At 37.1% G+C, this 20,889-nt stretch overlaps 1 pseudogene; it reads right to left on the bottom strand.

The window, feature by feature from the left end:
- Positions 1-7,569: 7,569 nt before the first annotated feature.
- Positions 7,570-19,049, bottom strand: LOC121254263 (annotated as a pseudogene).
- Positions 19,050-20,889: the final 1,840 nt, after the last annotated feature.

Genomic DNA, 20,889 nt, shown 5'->3' with positions numbered 1-20,889 from the left:
TTAAGGATTTATATTTTTAAGAAAAATAGATTATTTTAGCATTTCAGACTTAAATTTCAAAATACGTATTTAATTAAAAATTGACCTAAGTTAGGTGCCTATTTTATAGGTAATTAATCGTGCCATGAAAATATTGGAAAGCATTACGAGGTAAGTAATTTGATCATAAAATTAGATATTTTTATTGTTTTAATTCTCTTAACTTATAATTTTTCTTATTTTGTAGACCTATATGGGAACACTACAATACTTGCAGAGGACTGAGAATAAATAGTTTGGAGGGGCCGAGTACTTTTTGGTCTAGAATAAATAGCTGAATTGAGACTTTTAAGAATACCTTGAACGAAGTGATAAAAAATATGTAAAAAATAATAAAGAAACATATTTTCAAAATTGTATTTTTTCATGAATATTGGTAAATTCATATCTAAGTCTTTCATATATTGCAATTGAAAGGTGAGGTTGAACTATGAAAATTATCTATATAGGAATTATAAAAAAGAGGTAATATATGTAAACCATAAATTAAGTTTTGTATTTCACTGAACAATGTATAGTAGTGACATATATTTAAAAAAATTTAAGTACTACAATTACATACCACATAGCTATCCAACGAATGTGATGGTTTTGGCTAAATATATTTCATCCAGATAATTAAAAGTTTTAAAAGAGAAATATATATTTTAATTTAATTTTTTGAAAAAAGAAAAAGAAAAAAAAAAGAGTTACTATAATTTTTTTTATAGATCCTCAGGGGGGCCATGGCCCCCATTGCTCTCATCACTATGGGAAGGAGTCCGGGTTGATGAATGGTATCATTAACTTTCATGTCAACTTTACTATTTTCCTTTAATTAAGTGTTGTAATGTCTAATTCTGTTTACTTTTCAAAACAATACAGGATACATGGAAGTTGGGAATTATGCATTTGGATTCAGGATACTTGGATAGTTGTCGGAATTTCATTATTTGATTATGATACTCTGTAACTTTTATTGGTTCTAGTTTGTAACTTTAACTATGGAACACTGGATTATGTCGTATGTCTATGCGTGGTGGTTGAATTGATGGGATTATGGAAGGGAATCCTGGAGTTGTATTGTTATTGGAGCAATGGAGAGTGCACTCTTGACTCTTGGTACTTAGAGATGGTAGGAAGTAGGAGATTGATTTGATATAGTTTGTAACTTTGTAATATACATACAACTACAAATACTCATAAGTGTGTTCTTGTGTGATGTTTACAGGGGTGCGCATTAAAATATTATGTTGCATGATTGTGTTTTAATGTTTATGATTCTATTACCTTATTTGATGTAAAGTGTTTTATTGTTTTAATGCATGATTGCATGATTGGGTTTGTGAGAAATATGTGTGAGATGGTTGGCTCCCAATCCCTTGTTTCAGTCAGTGAGCACAGAGGTGTGAAACATGGAGTTAGAACTTCACGAGAACACAGAGGGGAGAAGGATTTCAAGGGTCCTTCTAGCATTCTACTTCTTGTGAAGTCTCGTACTTGTCGCCATCATTAAAGTCGATGGGAGGCTTGACTATTTCTCATCAGAATGATCGCTATGGATGCTAATCGAATGGTTGATCTCGTGTTGGAAGGAATAAGTAATAAGGAAAGTATGAAAGGTGTGTCATAGCGAAATCGCAAGGTCTTATGAGGTGTTGCAGAGTCCAGAAGGGAGGAGAAGCCGAAGGGACACTGTAGGATGCCGGGCATAGATTAATGGTTGGAAGAAGAGGATCGAGTTACTGATGAAAAAGGTTGATAGAGGCTTGAGCTTGCTAATGGGGGTCACAGGGCTTTGGGCCTTTATAATTGAATTGATCAAGAAAGGACTTTGAAGTTGACGGGTAGGTCTTTTGGGCTTAGTGCTTTTGATTCTAAAGGAGATGTTGGGCTAGATAGAAGAATGAAAAGCGGGCTTGTGGTATGGAGGGTAAAGAATCAAACTGAGCCTAAGCCCGCGCGTCCAAATAGTCTGATACGAAGGGTGGCTTAGCCCAAACCAACAACGGCTTTGGTGGCTGTGTCGTCGACACAAGGGTCAACTGTCTCTAACGATTCTTCTGAGGGTATTTCAGTGTTATTGTCTTCTCCGATGACTGGGTTATTGTCAGAAGATGTCGATTCTCCCAAAAAAGTTAATAGAGAAGGGTCTTGTCCCTTTTCCATTTCACCACAACAGTGTTCTGGTGGAAAAAGGGAAAGATGTTGAAGCTGGAGATTGTTGTGAAGGGTTGAGGGTGTTTTCTCCTGGGTTTGTCGAAAAGAACATTTATGGGGTGGACATGTACCTAGTTTGACAATCCTAGCAGATAATTCTCAGGGAATGCTCTGATTTTCGAGAATATGATGAGTCGGTTGATTATGATGATAAGCCTAACCTAAATCCTTTATGCTTTATCCCCCAGGTATTGATCAATCTAATTCTTCTACTGATTGGGTATTGAGAAAGGTGGACAAAATTAAGGATTGTGTGAGGATATCCTATGGTGGATTTGAAGAACAATTCAGGGCTTTTCTTAATGCTATTAAGGCTAGTCAACTTTCATTGGCTGGATTCTATGTCAAAAAAGGTGAGGGAATTGAAAAGATTATCGTGTTCCATCAATTATGATGCTAGGGAAGGGACCGCGAATAGAGGTAAAGGCAAGGAGAGGGTTGCTAAATGTTATTTATGAAACTGAAGATTTTTTCTTGGAATGTCCAGGGGTTTAATGATTTTCGTAAACGCCTTTAGATGAAGAATTGAATTCATAATTAAAGGGCTAATACGCTTTGTTTTCAAGAAACCAAATTGAAGTTTAGCAACCAAACTATCATCAATAGCTTGTGGAATTGTCATTATGTTGGATGGGTTGCATTAGTTTCGAATGGAGCATCGAGGGTATCATTATTGTGTATGAGAATATTTGGTGGTGTGTCATTTAAATAATGTGGATAAAGGTTTCAAATGGGCTTTTGGGGGGGTGCTAATGGTCAATTTGGATAGTAGTAGAAGATTTTGTGGGATGAAATGATGAGTCTTTGCTATTGCTTGGGTATTCATTGGTGTTTCGATGTTGATTTCAACGTTACTTAATTCCCAAGTGATCGAGCGGGGGATTCTCACATCTCTTATACTATAGCTGATTTTTCAGATCTTATATTTGAGATAGACCTTATTGGTTTACCTTTTGGTTGGTGGTGATTTTACGTAGTCCAACGGGAGAGCATGGTCTAGGTTGGGCAAAAGTTTGGTTTATTCTTCTTAGGAAGTTCATTTTCCTTACTTATGTCATAAAAGACTTCCAAGGTTATGTTCTGGCCATTTTCTCATCATCTTGGATTGTGGCGCATCAATGGAGGACATAGGTATTTTAAATTTAAAATTATGTGGTTGGACGATGATGGTAGCTTTGTGGATAGGGTGAGGGTTTGGTGGTCTTCGTATCATTTTTCTAGTACATCAAGTTTTGTCTTGGCTGGAAAACTTAAAACTTTAAAAAATGACTTGAAAAAATGGAATGTGGAGGTTTTTGGAAATGTGGAAAGTCAGATGAACCATGGAGTAGCTGTAGGTTAGGGAGGAACGAGAGGTGTTGGGGAAATCTCGGAGGATAAGGATAGAAAAAGATGGGTGGTTGCTGAATTACAAAATATCACTCTTTTGGAAGAAATTTCTTGGAGGCAAAACTTTTGGACTCTTTGGTTGAAGGAAGGCGACAAATGTATGAAGTTTTTTCGTCGAGTGGCTAACTCACATCGAAGAAATAATGCTATTGAGGTTATTCATACAATTGATTGTATTCTTTCGGATCATTTGGCTATTAAGGATCATATTGTGAATTCTTATAAAAAGCTTTTTCGGGAGGAAGATACTTGGAGACATAAATTGGATGGATTGGTTTTTAAGTCCATTGATCAATCTAGTGTGGAGTGGTTGGAGAGAGTTTTTGAAGAAGAGGAAGCTCTTGATGTGGTTAAAGGAATGGCGAGGGGTAAAGCTCTAGCCCGGATGGTTTTTCCATGACATTTTTCCAAGTTTGTTGGGATATTCTGTGAGAGGGTGTTATAAAGGGTTTTCTTGAATTTTACTTGTTTATAAAATTTGAGAAAAGTCGTAATGCTATATTATTGCCCTTATCCCTAAAAGGTGGGGCTGTGGAGATGAGAAACTTTCATCTAATCAATTTGGTTAATGATGTGTATGAGATTATTTTGAATGTACTAGCTAATCGCACGAGTGCGATGATAGAAAAGATTATTTTGAAATCTCAGAAAGCATTGTCAAGGGTAGACAAATTCTTGATTCAGTATTAATTGCTAATGCATGTTTGGAAAGTATAATTAGATTGGGCGACTCAGATGTTCTTGTAAAATTAGATATGGAAAAGGCTTATGACCATGTTAACTGAGAGTTTCTCTTGTATTTACTTCGAAGATATAGTTTTGTTGAAAATTGGTGTTTGTGGATTAGGCATTGCATTTCGATGGTCAGATTTTTTATTTTGGTGGATGGTTCCCAAGTTGGTTTCTTCAATAGTCTTGTGATTTAAGACAAGATGGGTCCTTTGTCTCTTTTCTTTTTTGTCATTGTCAAAGATGCTTTGAGTAGAATGATTGAAGTCGCGATGGATGAGAGTTTCTTGTCAGGTTTTGTGGTGGGAGATGATTCTCGAGATAACACAAAAGTCTCACATCTTCTTTTTGTTAATGATACTTTAATTTTCAGTGAGACTAATCAGGATTATTTTCATTCTTTGAAAAGCCCTTTTGTTATGTTTTGAAGTTGTTTATAGGCTCAAAGTTAACTTATTTAAGTTAGAAATAATTATTGTGGATTGTTACCTATGAGATATCTTGGTCTTTCCTTGGGAGCTCCTCATTAATCTTTGATGACATGGAATAGTGTGATTTAGAAGATTGAGAGGAGGCTGACTGGTTGGAAAATGATTTATTTGTCTAGAGGGGAAAGAATTACTTTGATTAGGAGTACGTTGTCTAATCTTCAAACATATTTCCTTTTTCTTTTTCCTTTGCCTACAGGAATGGCTAATATAATGGAGAGGATTTTTCAAGATTTTTTGTGGAACGGTATTGGGGAGGAAAGAAAGTTTCATTTGGTTAGTTGGAATAAGGTTTTTTCACCGATTTCTTGTGGAAGATTTGGGGATCAAAATTTGAAACTTTTCAACAAAACTCTTCTTTAGAAAAATGGCTATTGTTGTATCATCTTAAGAGGAATGAGTTATGAAGGAATATTATTGATGTGAAATACGAGAGGTGTGTGGGAGTTGGTACTCTAATGAAATTAGAGGAGTGTATGGAGTAGGTTTGTGGAAATCTATTCGGATTGTTTGGCGGGAATTTGTTAGCCATATTAAATCCAAGGTAGGTGTGGTGGAACTAGAATTCGTTTTTGGCGTGATCCTTGATGTGGATACAACTCTTAAGAACATTTTTCATTCCCTATATAGGATTGCAAAAAATCAAGAAGTTGTTGTGGTTGATTCTTTTATTTTCTTTCAAATGAATGTAAGTTATATAAGAGTGTGCATGATTGGAAAGTGAATGTTATTTATTTATTTTTATATTTTTTGGAAGGTTATATGATATGAAAATTGTTCAAGGAAGAGATAATAGTTTGTTGTGGATCCACGCAGGAAAGATCCACGCAAGAAATCCCAAATTCTCGTTCAGCCATTTCTATAAGGCGTTAACACAAGTTAGCACTTTAGGCGTTAGCTTGTCATTGTGTCAACAAATTTCCTCAGAAATGCATTTGGAGATCTAAGGTGCCTAGTAAGGTTGCATTTTTCTATTGGTTGGCATCCCTTGAAAAGATTTGACTATGGATAATTTGAGAAAGAGTGGACTAATCGTTGTGGATTGATGTTTCATGTGCAAAAAAAATGGTGAATATGTTAACCACTTATTTCTTCATTACGAAATAGCTAAAAAGTTGAGATAAGATTTTTGGTAGAAAATGTATTGCTTAGGTATTGTCTAAGCAAGTGATGGATCTCTTAGCTTGTTGGCAAGGTTTCAAGGAAATAATCACATTGTTACTATTTGAAGGATGATCCCTTATGTTTGATGTGGTATTTATGGTTGGAATGAAATTGGCTGTCCCTTGAAGATAGAGAACATTCTATGGGAGAATTTTTAAAGAGTTTTTCTTTAGCATTTTGTGTATTTGAATGAAGGCTCTTGTATTGAATGGAGACAATTTGCATAACTTGCTTTTTAGCCTCTTGTATACTTCCTATGTAATGAATTATTCCTATTTATTAGTCAACAAAATTTCTTATTACTTATCAAAAAAGTTATTTGGCTTTTATTATAAATGGATTATAATAATATGGATTTAATTAAGTCTATAGCATTTAGACTTTTGTAGCTTATTTACATTACAAAACTAATAATATAAAAATATAAAACAAGTCGGGCATAAAAATTAGATCAAGTCCAAAAATAAGTTAAGAAAAGCCCCAACCCAACATAATGAACTGGCCCAACTTTGAATTAGACTCCGACTCTGCCTCTATTGGCTCCGATCGTAGTCAAAGTCGAAGCTCAAATTAACCTCCAACCCAAGTCGAAATCGAAATTGACCAATCCAGCTCCGTCATAGCCTAACCCTACATTTTATCAATATTATCTTTTTAATTTGAATTTTTAAATTTTCACCATTTGTAATAGCTGACGCATCAGCACGCATAATTATGTAATTAAAATTGTAAATATAGATATCATTTTCCTTTTGTAAATATGTGGTTGATGAATGCTTGAATACTTTTAGGATTAGAGAACTTGGTATAGCTAACGTACTTGATTCTAATTATTTATAATCATAGTTTTATTGAACAATTGGAAGGGATATGTAGGATTTCCAATCATACAATTCTACACCATGGCTTTAAAATCTTATCTAATAAAATGTACAAGCTAATTATATGATTATATTTTTTATTTTCAGAAACATTGCAACATTTTGCGCACAACTATCAATAATCACTGAATGAATAAATCTCATATATTTAACTCTTAACTATTCCCATACATTCTGACTAAGCAGCACAGTTCATACATTATCTTTCCTAACTTAGGGCTCTTGATTGCACTCAACTCAGCTAACTTCGATTCAGATTTAGACCAATTCTAATATCCACACACTCAACTCTCAAATTATTAAACTCATATCAACTCAAAACTTATTTACATGTGAAACACACAACAACCTTTTTAACTTCCCATAAATATATCTAAACTCATCTTAACATCCATACACATCTAAACTCATCTTAAGTGAGCCCTAAAAAACTCACTACATCATCTCAACTCACTACTATTCATAGAGAACTCAACTCAACTTAATTCAATATCCAAACGCAGCCTTAATCTTATGCTTAATCTTATGCACCAACTATTATAGGACCCATTATATTCATAAAAAGAATTTAAGTGCCAATAATCTTTTTATGTAAATTAATGTGAAAGCTTACCACATCAACAGTTTGTTAGGTGTTAGCAAGCCTAGCATACTCCACATGGGAAAAGTAGGCGCAAGAAAGTCGCAACAAATATTCAGAATTATTTATTTTTCCCTTTAAACATTTCATACCATTATGTATATCTACCACCAATGAGTTAAAAATTGAAAACAAAACAAAACAAATTCCCTGTTTATTTACAAACACTAGCAGCTGAAAAGGTGCTCTCCAATTTCCTTACAGCTTCCTGAAAATATTGGCGATCCAACCTGAAAACAGTTCTGCTATTGTTTATGACACCAATATACATATTACTGATGAAGTTAAAGAAGAAAAAAAAGGATCGACCGTTGCACTGATGTGGCTTTTGAAGAAAGAATAAACAATTCCAGGTACGAAAACTTGGCATATGCGGAAATAGGGTCTAAATGGAAGATCTAACAACAAAGGCTAGCAACAAAATTCGAGTATACAGCCACAATGAGAAGATAGGAACTGACCTCCATCGTGCTCTAGTATAGAGAGTCACCTAATCAGATGCCATTATTTGACTTTCACATCAAAATTTTCGCAGGAGAATAAATGCTGTGATGCAATATACACAGGTCGATTGGTTTGTCCCAAAAACTCATGATAAATCAAAAGATCCCTGTCCTTCATGGATTGCATAAAGTAGTTTCTTAACCATTATCTCCTGTTTTAAAAAGTTAACCAATCAGTGACAAAAAACAAATAGCAATTAGATATGAATGAAAACCACACCTTGATCAACACATTCGTATTGTCTTGTATTTGTCTATATTACCAACCATAATACCTTTGTGGAGTAAGGAGGCAGCTTCAGGTAGTTTGCACATGTCATCACACTAGGCAAGTCATCGTCTGCTGATTCTGAAAGCCCAGTCCCATTGACTGCTACATTAGCAGCAGTCGAAGAATGCTGCACCCAAGATAAGTAAGCATTAGTGCTGTGAATATGTGCAAGCAAGTGGATATCAGCAATCAAACAATTTGCGTCAAATAGCAAATGCATCACAGAAACACAACTTTGAAAGACATTTTTTAAATCTACACCAACTATGCTGATACCTTTCTCACAATGGTCAGTTTGGGATTGAGCACTGCCAGACCACCAGGTGGAAGCCTAGGTGCACCAGTGACAAACTGGCAGAAAGCCCGCTGCTGCTCTGGTGTGAATTCTCCCATAATTTCCAGTAACTATCAACATCACAAACCACATCATAAGTACCACACATAAAAACAAGTAAAGATTCATTTCCAGTAGACAGACTTCCAAATCTAGGAAGAGAAGCATACATTAACCACAGCCGGGCTCTTGGCAGTATATCCATGATCGAATTTTATATGATCAGAAAGTGTCTCAGCCTGCAAAGGTTATAAATTAAGGTATAACCATGACATTCTACAAAAGAGATTCCAATCAGATCTTTTTCTTTTTCTTTTTCTTTTTTTTATAAGTGAAGAAGAAGGATAAAAAAAAGGCGATGCGAGGAAGATGATTGTTGAAAATTTCAATGGTTAGTCAGGTTTTCTTTTTTAATAAGTAAATACAAAAATAAAAGAAAACTTACCTCCCACAGCTCTCTGCGGCCACAAAGCAAGTAATCCAATTCATGTGGAGTAAATATTTGTAAAGATGAGATATCAAAGACCTGATTTTCATGCAGCATGAGAATGAGTTTGTGTCAGCACAGGTTTTGTAACTCAAAACCAAGACAAGCATATCCAGAATCAAAAGAACTCAACAGAAGGTAGGGTCCAGTAAAGTATGCCATAATCAACAAGAGATAAGTATAAAAAGTTGCTGAATGAATCACAGTGGAAGTCCTGATGGATGAAAGAGCCAGTAATCTTCAGGCTTTTACTTATAAAACAAAGTGTCACTATATGCTTGTTCATAAATCTCTCTCCTTTCATTGACTCCCCTCACAGCCTCTCTACCACCCCCATTCTCTATCTTAAGCTTTCTGTTGAAAATCACCTCAAACTTTTTCACTCCAGTTTTCCACAACCAAGACCTTGCCTTGGCCACAATTTTAGCCTCACACCCTGCCACTATAATCATTTCCAAGTTCAACGATGTCACCATCATGTATAGGCGTAACCACTTGAAAATGAAGTAGAAGGTTTGTTACTCAAATCAGACTTGAAAAGGTTGAATTTTAGAGAGTTTCACAGGCTGGAAACAGAACTTGCGGTTGCTGGAATCTTTCTTCGCAGCAGGTATTTTAGGATAACTAAGGTTGTCTAGGTAATAGTTGGAGTAGAAAAAACTGAAAATTGGTTGGTTTGAGATTTATTTATTGATATGCCTTTCTTTTTTTAGAAGTTATTTATTGGTATGTCTTGAAACCAGCAACCAGATTATTCATCAAATGAACCATTACCGAAGCCACCACCTGCATCTGTTTCACCAAACATCACCCACTACTATTTTGTGGAATATGAAGAAAAAAAAGAGAATGAGGGGGAGTTGGGAAAGGGGGAGGAGGAAGACGCCTGAACTTGTTATCGGCCGAGGAAGAGGGACAATTATAAACTGAAATCACACAATCATTCTCACAGTTTCTTCGAGGCATGACCTTAAGCTGAACATTATTGTACGGCCATGAAAGTCCTATGGCACTGCAGGTTACAACACCACTTAGAATTCGAACATTACTGGTAACAACATCAACCACATTTATAGAAAGGAACCTTCTGAATTTCTCAAATTTGAGCTTTTGTTAAAAAAAATTAATAGCTTCTGAAACACAGAAGGGAAATAGCAAAGTGTTATTTAATGAGCCCACAAAGTTTTGCCTGTTTACTTATCAACAAAAAAAAAAAAAACAAAGTTTTGCCTGTCTATGATTACTGAAAGGAAAAAAAAAACAACAGAAGAAATGCACCAATTGGTGCAAACCATCGGTCCCTGTAGCATTACTGAAAGAGCTTAACTAAGTGCATCGAAAGTTGCAAAGGGAAAACATGTGATGTCCAATGTGTTACTTCGTTGAGTTTTTCTCAATTAATATATTTTTTTTCTAAATAACTTTTCTCATTTAATATATTCAAGGATATGTATCAAAAAACAATTCATAGCAGTAGGGGAAAAAGTATAGAATTAGATCAGTATTTTGAGGATAGAATTCATCAATAACAGGTTTTAAACATAAATATAAACAGCTCTAATTGCGTTAACTTTCACTTTAGATGAATTAGAAAACCTTAAAAACAGATGTCAAAGCACATGAACCAATCTAAATATCCATCTCCTTAATTTGAAAAAAAATTATAAAGCTGATGAAAGGAGATTCAATACTTTTTTTTGAGTGGTAAGAGTTCCATTAATGTACAAATTAGGTTTCTAATTCCATAAATTGTTTTTATGCATTTGTAAATCTTCCCCAAACAAAGTCAAGCAACATAGTCCAAGAACGAATCAACTCCTGTAGATAGGAACATTGTAATGCACCTATATTGACTGTGTAGTGAAAGAGTCCATGAACATAAAAACACAGCAATCTTTGCTAAATAATAATGATCAAGAATAGGAACTTAACCTGATTAAACCCTGCCTAAATGCTTCATTTGCCGCATTATTCCAGTTTTGACAGTTGCAATCAACTACCAAGAAATATACTCCTCCAAGTTATAAATATCAACCTAGGATTGGAGTACATTAGACAAATCTTCGCTTAGTTTCTTCTTTTAAAAATATGAATGCAAAACGTGGATATGTCAAGGTATGTAATTGTGTACATTTTCATCTCCAGGTTTCAAATGTAGTCTGTTAACCAGGGAAGTGTAAAATCAAAGTAGAGAGCTTCAATTGGAGCCCATGAAAACGTAAGTCCACAATTGCATTGCTATTATCACTGCCAGTTGATTCTAGATATTGTTTCGGCAAACAAGGACATGCAATTCTTGCAAAGTCTTCACTAACTCAGCATCAAAAGTAAGAATATCATGCAAATCAAGCTCCTGCAATGGATTAGAAGGCTAAATGTCTTGACCAGAACAGGAAGATTACAATAACTTAGCAACTTTAAGCAAGAAAGGAATAAGAACGTTTTGAGTGAAATAATCTTTACTTGACCAAGCACAAGCTTGTAAAATGCCGTTGACAGTGGGCAGGTCCAATAACCGCCCATCTTGCAGAGCTTTCCCCATCAACACGCCCTACTCAAAACTCGGAAATACTCAATAAACTTTTAGAAAACTGACTACCGTCAGAAGCATCAGCATTTGGAGGCCAAGGATGAGGAATAACCAAGAGGGGCTTGAAACAAGGCCCCCATCAGCATTATTGGTTTTTCCATTTTTAATTTGGATCTCCACCGATTTCATTGAAGGTGTCATCTGAGGAAGAATTCGTTCCTCCACATTCTAAGTCCAACTTTCTGTAGGTCGTCGACTTAAAAGTGTGTAGAATTCAAGGGTTGGACCCAATCCAGTGGCAACTTCACCAAAATATTCTACCTCAAGCACAGCTTTCTGGCTAGAATACATCTCCATAATTTTGCAGCAGAATCTAAAAGCGGTTTCTGGAGACACGGACCTTTTGGCGCTGCAATCTCCCAACCCTCACTCTCTTTCATTTGCTGATCCATGACCATCAGCACCCTGCTGCTGCTGAAGACGATATAAAGCACGAGATAACCAAAAGCAGTTGAATAAAAGTACTGGCGCCGGGTCTCAAAGGAAACAAGAAGGGACATGCTTTTGTTAACTGGTAGCACCATGAAGGAAGACTGCCACTGCACAGTGCAAGCGCATCTTGAATTTGCCGAGCTAATTTGGGAGTAAGCTTGCTGTTAATAAATTCCTCTGAAGGAACCCTGGCACCCGTTGTAACTGAGCTCATCCAGACTAGAGATTTTTCCCTCGGCAAAATTGTCGCAAAGTACCTGGGCTCTCACAACGAGATGCCAAGTTGGTTCAAACCCTCTAATACGCGCAAAAGTGCCAATATATTGAAAGTAGGATTAGATTTTTCCAGATCACAAGGAAGTTCTCCCTGCAAGATACTATCTAGAAGTGACATTCGAGGCAACTGGGCATCAGAACCAGATTTGGTAGATTTTGATGCTGTATTAGAATGCGACCCTCCAGCAGAAGCCCTATCAGCTTGGCTTTCTGCCCTCTGATATGTAATAGTGTAAATGTCACTCCACAGCCTGCTTCCATCACTAGATATGAGATTACTGCCAGCGTACCTCTCATCATCATCCTCATCCAGTACAAAGCTGTCGCTGAACAGCCTGATAGATAGTCAAATGCTTATTAAGCTGCTTCCCACCTGCAGTAAAGATTAATTTTGGAGGATCATTGGAACTTCCATATAAAGGGCGTCCTTGCTATCCTGCCTCCCTAATACCTCTACCATTAGCAGATCCAAGACCAGCCATGGCAGCAGCAGCAAATGACATTGCACCCTTGAACATAACAATTACCACTCCTAAAATCAACAGAATCAGAACCTTAACTGTAGCAGCTCTGCTACTAGAACCAGATGCTGGGTTAGTCTGGCTGTCACTAACAGCTGGAGCAACAAAACTATCCTCAGCCGACTCACCAATTTTACATCATGTACTTTGTCAGGCATGCACACAGGAAGAGAATCGTCTCTTAGCACCTGGAAGAAAATAAAGACAATGATATCAAGAAAAGATGCACATGACTCCATGATGAGCAACATTACAACCAACAGAAGGCCGCTCTGCTACCTTAATGCTACTTAGCACCTTTCTTTAATCCCCCACCCCAGCCCAAAAAGAAAAAAGGAAGGAGAGCTTCAAGTTGCTATCTAATATGCTATTCAGATAAGCATCTGCGAAAAAATGAAGTGCACATCCACCATCTCTGAAGAACGCTAGAAAAAAAAAATAGAAAAACCAGAAACCTACATCATCATGGTCATCATCCCTCGTCATCTGAAATATCATCCTCTTCAATCACCAATGCCTCATCAAGTTCGACAGGAGATATATCCAATTCCTCATCCTGCTATATATATGGTTCAACATATTAATGAAGGAAAATTGATATTCAGAAGCAACATTTGGAGAAAACAGGAGGAAATATTTTTTTTCTTACAAGTGAGAAAACAGGAGGAAATATAAAATATTTTGAATAAACATCGACAATCTACAAGTACAAAGCAACTAAGAGGAGAAAAAGATAGAAATCATGAAAATTTGCCCGTTAGAGTCCATAGAAGCTGTACAAAGGAAGAGTCTTGAAGAAGTTATGAACTATTTTCCAAATCGCTACAAATTTGTGAGCTGCCACCTAGCCCTCTCAAAGAATAAAAAGGTCAACTATACTTCTCGGCATGACCCAAACCAAACCAACACATTCGAAGTAATCATTTCACGAAGCATTAGCTACCTCACAATGGAGTAAAAGATGACCCACGGATTCCCCACTCCTCTTACACGTAGCAACAATCAACCACCAGGATATATCTTTTCCTTAGGTTATCAATGGTGAGGATCTTGTCAAAAGAGGTTGTCCAAGCCAAAAGCATTGTTCTGGTAGGAACCTTAATCCTCCAGATGCTCTTTCAAAGAAAGGGATTGTTACCATGACGAGTAAGGGTGTTGTACAAAGAACAGAAATTAAATGTTCCACTCTCAGCAAGGACCTAGTGAAGCTTTTCAACTTTTCCCCATCTCAAACTAGAGGAATATAGTAGATTCAAGAATGCAATAAAGGTATTAATCTCCCAATCATGGACCGCTTTGATAAAGCTGGCATTCCATTGAATGGAAGCACTAGCAGCCTTTTTCTTTTTCAGTAAATGGAAGCACAAGCCAAACTAATAAAAGGCCACATACCTCAGAAGTAGAGTCCCCATTCACAGGTTTCATTTGAGCATCTTTATCTACTGTTGCTCTTCCACGAGCAGCATTTCTTGTTTGAGGCCCTCTAGCCTCCTCCTGAGCAGGTCTCAAAACTGCTTTTCCCTTTCCCTTTGATGAACTAGGGCTTTTCTCTTGTGATGGATCCTTCTTAGATGCATCTCCAATATTAACGGATGATCTGGATCTGGTAGAATGCCGACGAGTGGTGGAAGCAGGAGTAGAAGTAGATGGAGAAGAAGCACCAGCTCCCATAGGTGTAGTTCCAGACTCTAAATTCCCTGCAGATGCTGAGGATTTCTGACCAGACTCACCTCTCTGGACTCGGGGCCAAAGAAATTCTTCAACAGCTGCTAAACTTGCTAATGGATCGATCAGTACAACATTAGATGAATAATCACGGAGAGATTTCTCACCCTGGGCTTTACATAGACGCAACTTGAAAGGCTGAGACAATGCGCTCAGTCCAGAGGAAAGGCGTGCACTTCCACTAGATGACCTTGATGAATGACTCAGCACAACAGGGAAACGCTCCAAAGAGGAAAGAGCATTTTGAAGCTTCTGAACCAAGACAGTCATAGGAGCTACACTTTCTTCATCGATATTGGAAGGAAGTGCAACAGCGATAAATGACTTGAATCTTCTAAGTGCTTGTTGGCGAAGCTTGGGCAGGTTAACTTCGGATATTTTCTCCTTAGAAAAGTAGCCACAAGAAAAGTAGTTCAGCAAAGCAGCAACAACACCACTACCAATAAACTCAAAAGTTGACACACCATCCCCTTTTCCTAGTTCTGCTAGCATCTCAGATATAACCCCGATCAGATACTCTTCCTTATGTGCAGAATTATCAGCCAAGCGAGACCCAGAAGCTTTAGATTTTCCCTTTGATTTAGTCTTTTGGTCATCAACTCCAGCATTCAACTCCGTGCAAAGATGCTTTAATTGTAAGAGGTCCTCCGTAACTCCCACTTCAACAGCACCGGGATCTGATGGAAAGTACTTGTCTTTAAAAGCTTTAGCACATGAACTGACTGCCATACGAAGATTTGAATTGACAGAAGGAATTTCCACTGAACTTGGAGGCGATCCAATATTTACCGAACCAGGATTCTTAGATTCTTCTGAAACATTTCCATCTGGATTGGTGTTTCCACTCCGTCGCCTATACCGCCTGGAGCGTGAAGATGTTCCAAAGCCAGAATCATTATCCTTCTCCGTGGAAGATGCTTGCGCATGAACAGAACTTGGATTACCAGCCAAGATAAGTTGGTCCACAGCATGTACCACACCTTCTCTGACAAACATCTTGGAGAAAGTCCCAGGAAGCTTTTCCATAAGAATCTCAGCAATTTGAAGAGCAGGAACCAAGACATGTGGATCTTTCCATGCTAAAACACCAGCCAGGAAACTACCGGACCAAAGCAAATAATGAAGCAACGATTATTATATTCTGCACATGTAGCAGGGTGTATTCATGTCAAAAAATCATATTTGATTAAAGTTGAATACCTTGATATGTTTGTTGAACTTAATAAAGACTGAATCATCTCTGCAGTACTGAAGTACATCAATTTTCCAATAACTGACAGACATTTGTGACGAACAGGGCCATTCACACTGGAACCATAGATCTGCTAGACAAGAAAACAAACTCTCTATTCACTAACTAAACTGAGTAAAAAATAGATATGCGCTAAGATCGTCAAAAATTACCTGTATCAGGACGGGAAGGAGATCCATTCCGAACTGCTGAAGAAGCTCAGGCTGATCATTCAATAATTTCTCACGAGCAGAAACCTCGGGAACATTTCCATTTATGTTTGTGTCTTCCTGTTTCCCAGAACTGCCAGCAGAAGACTTCTTAACAATAGGTCCTTTCACAAATAAATTGTAGCTAGCTGGGAGAGAGATGGTTCCTTGTGGCAGCGGAGGTAGAAGTTCATTTGCCAGGTTGACAATCTCGTAAATCTGCATAATGAAATCAAATTCAGAAAATTTTGAAATCCTAACATTTACAAGGTAATTGTTAGAGTCCAAGACTTTGATATAACTGCTTAATAGATCTATGATAGATTATAAAAAATAACATTGAGGAGGAAAACAAGAATTGATGTTAACGTATTTAACTTGTGAATCGTGATAAGTACAAGTCAAGAAGAAATTCACAAAGTTCAAAAAGCTTTTTGCTATACCCATACAACAATGAAAACAAAGACCCTGCCCATCTAGTGTAAAATCATCAAAGCAAGTATAAACAAAAAAGGGCAATACCTGTTCTGATGGTCTACTTAAAGCGGGTGAAACTGATGCATTAGTTGATATGCCTGAACCAGCTAAAATATCTTTAAGGATGCCACTGATTCCAAGGAGAAGCAAAGTTTTGGTTCCTAAAGGAGAGCCACTTGCACAAGTGGCAAGAAGTCGAATTAAACCCTGCAAGCCTCGTAGGTGAAGATGAGCAAACACTCCAATATGCGTAGCCTTGAATAATTCAGCTAAGCCTAAATCTAAACTATTGATGAGAATTACTTAAGCATCAAATTTGAAGGCTCAAACTGCACTTAACTGTGTAAGTAGGCGCACTGAGAGATGCCTGTCCACCTCCAGAATTGCTGGTGGAAATAAGCGATGCAGCTTGTGCAACCAGACCATGATTACAAAGTTCATCTAATTTATCCGGAGATGATGCAAATGCTTCAGCAATTCGTGTCAAACAAATAGAAGCATGTTCCAACACCTACCAACATACATATTGCACACAGTGAGGACGCTACACCCAGAAGAGCATTCCTTATGCACAAACTATATATGATGGCCATTACCTTTGAATCGTGATACTGAAGAAGGTTTGTCAATAGGGGGACAGCTTCCATCACAAAGTCAGCAGCATCTGAAGGGAGTTTCTTGCACATGTTCGCAGCCGTGGATAATGCCACTCGCTGAACAAAGGATAGGACAAACGAGAATTACTCATGGGGATCCAAAATGCAAAATGTATTAATCCGGTGGGGAACCAACTTGACGCTGAGAATTCACTCAGTGAGTTACCTGAACTCCCGTGGAGAAGAAATCCAGATATGAAAGCACTGCCATAAGAGCACCAGCTCGCAAACAGGCAGTCGGGTGTTCCTGAGATATCTTCTTAAGAGCTTGTAGAGACTGTTTTACATAATAAAAAAGCATAAATATCAGAATGCAGTACCAAAGCAAAGCTCCATAAACTTCGCAGATACAGTTTAACGGTCATAAATTCGTTCGCTTCTGCCTAAAGTAAGATATATCTGACGATACTGATTACATTTATTACTTCTTAGTACATTATCGAATTCCTATTATAATTCCCTACTGATCCGAAGCCAACAGACAGAAACCAACCTGTTCAGCCAAGTCCATATACTCTATGGTAAGTAACCTAGCACAAAAACACGAAACAGCGCCATAATGCACAACCGCAGCACAAGACGAAGGAAGCACATCACAGAGATGAGTCAGTGCCCTAGCGGCAAGGAGCATAATATCCGGGTTGCTCTCGTGATTGAGCAACCCCACGAGCACGGGAACGAACGAATCGACCGAGAATGTGCTGAGCGACTCCTCGGTCCCAATTGAGAGCATCTCGCATAGCTGCGTCAACGCCTCAACCTGCTTTCCTTCCTCCCCGTCGGCTCTCAGCCCAGACAGAATCTTCTTTAACCGCCCACTCTGGTGAGAAGACGAGGCGGGACCCATCGCAGAAGAAGGCAAGAGATCGTCCAGCCCCGCTCCGAGCTTCCTCAGCAACCCCTGGAGGGCACTGCTCGCTGAGGTTAGGTTCTGATGCAGAATACCCACGCCACCCTCGCTATCATTGTCATCGTCGTCAGCACAGCCACCGGCATCCACATTCAAACCCAAGTTCCGGTCGTTATCCCTATCTCTATCCTTAACCCTAACCTCATGTTCTTTCTCCTTCCCTTTATCCGTATTGTCTCTATCGGAGTTTCGGCCACGGCGGCGGGACCCGGAAGATTCGGTGGTGGAGTCCATCGGGGCGGGCTGTTGTGGTTCGTGAACTTTCACTGCAGCTGCGGCGGCAGAGCGGGACCGGGTCGATATCGAGGATTGAGCTATGGAGGTGGCAGCAAGGTTGGAGGAAGAGGATGAGGTAGCGGAGATGAGACGTGCACGCTTTGAGGAACGAGTGGTGGGACCAGAGGAAGAAGAAGAAGGCGCTGCTGAGGTGGCCTCCGCCCGCTTTCGGCTCCGAGTTTCCATACAAAAGCCACAACCCCTCGGATTCAAGACTCGCTCGCCACCCCTGGGCGGGCGGGGCGATCACGGGCACCAAAATCCGATAACACGCTGCATCTGACCGCACCGGAGTCCGTAGCTACTAACAGAACAAATATAGAACCTTTAATTATCAAATCGGCTAGACTAAGCCACAAACCCTCCCCCAAATCCGAAACCCTAAAATTCCTATTATATATATTCTTAATTTGCAATTAGAATTTAAATCCCAATCAGCCAAACAAGAACCAGCAAAATCGAAACAATAGAGGAAAAACCATCTAGAATCTATACAATTTACGCACTGAATCAGTGAATCCCGATAAAGGTACGTGAAATCAGAGTTGAATTACAGAGACAGACGAAGAAAGAGCTGCACAGCACAGTGAAAGTAAGGAAAACCCTAAAAGTGACGAAGGAATAAAGGGGGTGAAGACCTTTATATAGTTTTTTAATATGTGAATTTATGTTACTTAAATAATTATAACTATTTTTCTTTATTTCTTTTTAGGTGTTGTCGGACAGTGAGTTTAAAAATTTTAAATCTAAATAGAAGTTAAATAAATATTATTAAAATATTATTTTTAATATTATTATTTTAAAATTTTAAAAATAAAATTATTTATTATATTTTATATAAAAATTTAAAAATTATAATAAGAATAACGATATATGCAAACGTAACTGCAGAATTATTTAAAAAAAAAGATTTATTATTAAAAATGAATTTATTTTATATGAATCTGATATATTTTTATTTTTTTTTTAAATAATTTAATATTTAAAAAAAAAGATTTATTATTAAAAATTAATTTATTTTATATGAATCTGATATATTTTTATTTTTTTTAAATAATTTAATATTTACGTACATATTTATAATTATAATTATTATTTTTTTTATAATAATAAAATGAGATTAGATGACCGGTAATGTAAGAGGGAGTCGGTGGGCGAATGAGATTCGTCGGTTGTGTATCAGGTGATAGAAGTTGAATTGAATTTACGGGTTTGCCACGTCGACTCTGATTTGTCGCTTTCGAGGTGGTAAGTTGTAAACCAGTTTGAATGTTGAGGTAATATAATTTGAATTCATTCGTAAATAATAATATTTTATAAATTTTATCTATATATATTTTGATATAAATAAATTAAAATATAGGTTTAAATATATGAAATAAATTAAAATGAATTTAAATATTTTATAAAAAATTAAAAAATAATAAATTCTATAAATAATTAGTAGTAAATATGAGTTGTAAATAGTAATGAAATGGACTGTAAATAGTAATGAGATAGGTTGTGAATAGTAGTGAGATTTGTAACTTAAAGTTGATGAATAGTAGTGAATAGTAGTGAGATAAGTTGAGATGGATTGTGAATCTAAACTAGATAATTTTATTTTTTAAAAGAAAATCTTGAGATGCCGTTTTGAGATGCACCAAATGCAATTCAATCATAGAAATTATTGTGTATTTTTTATTATCCATACGGGGTATTCTAATTGCTCAATATCAATTAAAATTTGAGTTTTCTATCCATTATTTCTATACATCACACTTATTTTATTTTTATTCCTTTTATTCTTTTTAAATTAATTGAGTTATGAGTTTATCTTATAACCGGTCGAGGAGAACTCCACAAAAAGAAAATCCTCCAATAAATTAATGTCACGTAGGCATTTCATTTACATTGCAATCAAACTGCACCATAGGAAAAAAATTCACTCTCACACTCGTTTCTCCCCATTTCAGATATATTTTTCGACCAAAAAACAACAGATCTCTCCTCTTGTGCAGATCGGTGAGCTCCACCTAAATCTCTCTCTCTCCAGCACATATCTCGTATTCCTGTTGAACACTTGTAGCCCCTCGGTCCAAATCTCACAATTGCCAGACTGGTGGATGTAAAGATAAAAAGTTACAAAGACACTGAGTGCAGTGTCGATAATATGAGTTATTCCAAATTAAGAAGGTCAATGAAGTCCCAAAACTTAAGTGGGGGAAGCAGCAGCTTTAACGGCTTAGCCTCAATGAGGTCATTTGGAAATATAGGTGGCAAAAACTCTAGACGGATTGTTGTTGAAAATGAGTGGATTGATAAGCCTTTATGTCAGTAGGATTTTTTTTTTGCAATCAAAAGACTTCATTTGGCGATCAACACCATCATTGTCGAACCCATTTGTATGCATAGATAGAAATGCATATGTTTTTGTAGATTTGGGAAATAAGCAAAATGAGTTACAGTTTTGGTTGAGTAAG

The sequence above is a fragment of the Juglans microcarpa x Juglans regia genome, chromosome 3D (genome assembly GCF_004785595.1).
Source record: "Juglans microcarpa x Juglans regia isolate MS1-56 chromosome 3D, Jm3101_v1.0, whole genome shotgun sequence".
Taxonomy (NCBI): Eukaryota; Viridiplantae; Streptophyta; class Magnoliopsida; order Fagales; family Juglandaceae; genus Juglans; species Juglans microcarpa x Juglans regia.
Note: the sequence above shows the minus strand (reverse complement) of the source record. Positions and strands in the feature narration are given on the sequence as shown.